Genomic DNA, 4857 nt, shown 5'->3' on the forward strand with positions numbered 1-4857 from the left:
AGCGCGGAGGGTGTGGGGGAGCTTTCCCCCACCGCTCTCGGCTGCTGGGAAAATGCCACGGGGTCTGTCTGCCCTCATCTCTGTTGAGTCTGAGAGTATTAAGATGCCCTGAAGAATTTCTCATTTTATTTGTGCCCGTGGTTATCTCTTCTGTCAGCTTCATGTTACACGTCCCTTTGGTGAAGGTCTGGAGCTCCGGTGTGTGCTCAGCCCCAGGACTGCCTTCTGCCCTTGCTTTCTCTTCAGCTTGCGTGACTGCTTTATGGTGCCCCGCTGATGGAAGGTAATTCAAGCAATTAAAGGCTATTTGAAATTTTCTGGGATATTTTTAAAGCCTGAAAAAAAGCCTATTTATCTGCCAGTGGTTCCTGTTGCAATTTGGGATGAGGCTATCTTGTATGGGCTTTGTACCTGCCTGTATGATGGGCTTTAGAATCATAGAATTGTTTGGGTTGGAAAAGACCCTTAAGATCATCAAGTCCAGCCGTAAACCTAGCACTGCCACATCCACCAGTAAACCATGTCGCTAAGCACCACGTCTACCGTCTTTTAAATACCTCCAGGGGTGGGGACTCCACCACTTCCCTGGGCAGCCAGTTCCAATGCTTGACAACCCTTCCAGTGAAGAAATTTTTCCTAATGTCCAATCTAAACCTCCCCTGGCGAAACTTGAGGCCATTTCCTCTTCTCCTATCTCTTGCTATGTGTAGGAAGAGACCAACACCCACCTTGCTACAGCCTCCTGTCACGCAGTTGTAGAGTGCAATAAGGTCTCCTCTCAGCCTCCTCTTCTCCAGACTAAACCACCCCAGTTCCTTCAGCCGCTCCTCACAGGACTTGTTCTCTCCACGATTCACCAGCTCATTGTCCTTCTTTGGACACGTTCCAACACCTCAATGTCTTCCTTGTAGTGAGGGGCCCAAACCTGAACACAACATTCGAGATGCAGCCTCACCAGTGCCAAGTACAGGGGCACGATCACTTCCCTACTCCTGCCCGACATGCTATTTCTGATATTTTTGTCCCAAAGCTTGCCAGCATGGGGCAGGTCTGGCTGCGTTGCTGAGGCTTGACCCAACTGCTTGGATCTCTGCTCGCTGTCTTTAGGCAGCCAGCGGGGAGAGGTGAGTAAGTGTCCCTCTTCTGAGGTGGCAGGTTGGAGAAGTCTCTCCCTAGCAGCACACCAGCAATGGCTTGGTAGCACCAGGCATCCCTGGTGCCGGAGGCACCACTTATCCTTTTCTAATGCAGGCAGCAACCCATGCAGATAGAAGTGGTAGCGTACTTCTCTATCAGCAGAACCCTGGATTCAGGCAGATTAGCAGTGCATTAGTTACAGTGTGTTTGTGTTTTTCAAGTGTCTTGTTTTTTTTCCAGTTGGAAATTACAGCTTTGGCTGCAGTCTGGTGAGTCTAGGAGTCACAACTTAAGGAAGAACCTTTCAAATCCACCATCAAAACCAATAAAACATCTTCAGTGGCTACTGCTGAGTTAACGGCCCAGTGAAGAAACAAATCACTGTGTTACCCTTCACGCTTCTGGTCTGCCTGATCTCCGTCTTCCACCTGCAGCCAAACTACACTCATCACCCCAAAATCACATGCAATGCAATGTAATGAAATGCAATGCTATAGTCTCCTTTTCCTTTTCCAGCTGGGCTTATTTTTCATTCTGTGCCACAGAACAAGGGGGGCATGCAGATGTGAAGCTGAATTCATTGCTCCCCGTCTGGTTCAGCAAGAAATTACTCAGATTTTTTCCTAGATGGGTAAGTTGCCATTGTGTCCCAACAACCTTGCACTCCCTAGTTAGGGACGTGAAAAATCATCCTTTGTCTTCCATGTGGCACTGGCACTGTGGGTGACAAACACTCCCCTTTTCGTGCCTGCTTATTTTATGGCATGCATTTTTCTAGATAAGCTGTGTGGCAGCCCTCTCGTTAATCAGATGCGTTGCTGGCCTGTGAATTGCTAGCCCAGCGCAATCTGTGTTAGATTTGCTGGTTGTTCCGGGGGGACTGGGGTTGTGTCCAGCAACATCACATTTCTTTGCTGAGAGCCGTGCACTTGGATAAATAAGCGAACTCATCGAGTATTAACCTATTATTTAACAACCTTTCTTTAAAATGGATGAAGCATTTAGTCCTCTTTAGTCTGCAAGTAAACCAGTGATTCTCTGTTAAAGGTAACAGAGAAGGGGAAGGTATCAAGAAATTGGCACTGGGGTGCGTTTAGACCAGCTTCTGAAAAATGCCAAAGAGCAGCACTTTATTTTCCAATTGAACAATGTTGGTTCCAAGACTTTTAATTTTTGAATGCTGAATGCCCTCCCAAATACACCCCACCCCCTAAGTGAGACTGCTAATGAAGCAAACAGATGGTGATTTGAATAGAGTAAAAGGACGCCATAAAGATGTGCTTTGAAATAGCCACACAGGAGACCGAGGGAAAGAAAGTGATGGAAAGCTGAGAACAAACCACCACGGTATGCATGCTATTCAGCAAATGGCCCAGCATGTACGCTGAAAGGTGTTTAATTATCTTCCATCATCTGATATTAAAAAAACCCACATTTGCTACCCTGAAAAAAGTTGGGAGTGATAGGTAGGGAACTGTAGTCTTGATCGAGCAGCGGGGCCAGCCGCGTGCATCTGCCTGGGTCTGCGCATCTCGCTGCTGTCTCCGGGGCTGTGCGTGTCAGCAATGACATTTGTTTGCTTTCTATTTTAAGCAATGCCTGGGAAAAAAAAAAAACAACAAACTTTTTTTGTTTGCCTCTTTCCCAAACTAATGCAATCTGAAATGCTGTGCCAGAGAGTCTGGAATGCCTGGAGCAAAAGTCGAAACTGTGACCCTCTGAATATTAGACTGTCTCATGGCAAGCTGAGCATCCTCTCCCTCAGCCAGGAAAGGGGCTGGGGAAGGATGGCCCTTGGGCTGGCTGCTTCATCACTCCCCTCCTCCTGCTTGCTCTGCACCGTCTCTGGGCTGCCTTGTGCTCCGTGACGGCAGCCTGGCTGACGCTGTTAGCTGGCCTTTCAGCACTACTTTCTCTCTGGGGATCGCAGACTGCTTTACAAATACCGTGACTTAAGATTTATAAGCTGCTGCGAGGAGAGAGAATGACAAAAACAAATAATTTACTTATTTCAAGTCCAAAGTGAAAATAGATAGTGGAATTTGCCCCAAGACTGCAGACCGAGGAAAAGCCCTAAACTGGTTTTATTGCTGCTCTTCCCGAGGCTTCTGCTGCCAGAGCAATGGAGCAGCTTCCGCTTTCCCTGTCCTACTTTGCTGCAGCCCGCTTTGCTGGCCCCTACCATGGCACTGGAACCAGTTACCAAAGCGTTGGGCACTCTGGGAAGTTACAAGTGATTCACTGAAACTAAGATGAAGTCCCTCAGGGTGGGAAGGATGGAGGTGACACCTTTGTTTTGGGCACAGCTACCAAGGCTGGGAGGAAAGGAGTGAGTTCTAGAAGTGCGCTTAGCTATAGAGCAACCCCCTCCCTCATCTGTACTTGACTATGTGGAGGTAACAAGTAAATCAGTATCCAAGACACACACGTCTCCAAAGCTTTGGTATTTCAGTGTCTGACGTTCCGATACTTCCAGTAAAATTTCGTTGTGCCTTTCTGTGGGCCAAAGCCTCCACAGCAGCCCCATTAACACACAGCCAAATGTTCCTCTCTTCTGACTTCCTGAACTAGAAATCAGGTTTGTTTGCTTGGCTGTTGTTTGCTGTGAACAAAACGCTGCCTTCTTTCTGCTGTGCCTGCGATTGCACCCTGAAAGGAGGAGGAAGGCAAAGCAGCCTTTGGTTTCTCCATAATCGTCAAACGACACTTTTGCAGCCTTTGAGCATCATCCTGCACCTCCCCTTGCTGTACGGAGAGATCCCTGGTTCCGTCCTGCACCCCTCTCTCTGATCATTAAAATTGTTATGATCACATCTCACAGCAGAGACAAGCAGGAGCCGTGGGTGCCCTGGTGGCCCAGCTTGCTGCCACTCAGTTTTGTGCCAAAACAACCATGGCAGCTGCTCACTCCCAGAGAGAAACTTTAGTGTCACTTTGTGCCTTCTACTAGGTTGAGTGAGTAATAAATACGTAACTTAAGCAAGAGCAGATTTCTCTCGTGCAGACAGGCATCCGTTCTGTGTGCATGTACCCACTGCTGTCCCTCTGGAGAGAGCTCAAAAAACCATCACCCACTCCTGGCTTGAAATCCTGGCGCAGGCTATTATGCAGTCCTTTACAGAGAACTAAAGCTTTTCGGCTTCTGTATGTAAGCTAGGGAGAAATTGCGATCTGGCTTTTATCCTGGTGTACCTCACAGGCAGAGAGAAGGTGAAACAGCCTGAGCACAAGACTTGCTGCATGGGTTGGGATGGGACCCCTGGATCCTGGCTTGCTTTTCCGATGACTGAGCTGTGTGCGCTGGCTCCAGCGAAAGGGATGGCAATGGGGACATCTTTGAAAGCATCCAAGGGGTTTGGAAGCGCAACGTGTGTTCCAAAAGGTACCGCCTCATGTATGTTGAATGTGCCACTGGCACAGCTCTGTGCTGCTACAGAGTGTGTAAAAACACACCTTGCCCCCAGTCGTTTTGAGGACAAAAGGTGGATTATCAAGCACCGTGCCTAAGTAAATGTCTGGTCAAAAGCTTGCTTAACACGTGCTTGTTTTTCATTACATGGAATCAGGTTTTTGCTGACCTGTGCATCGTAAGCTCAGTCCTGCTGCCGGTGACTGGAGCGCTGCTTTCAGTGAAGGAAATGTCTCCGTGTCTCGCCCCTGCTCTCACAGCCTGCCACGTGCCATGGCGGCTGGGGGCTCGCGGGTGGCGCTTGTTTGTTT

This window comes from Egretta garzetta, unplaced genomic scaffold, assembly GCF_000687185.1.
Source record: "Egretta garzetta isolate BGI_Z169 unplaced genomic scaffold, ASM68718v1 scaffold329, whole genome shotgun sequence".
NCBI classification, from domain to species: Eukaryota; Metazoa; Chordata; class Aves; order Pelecaniformes; family Ardeidae; genus Egretta; species Egretta garzetta.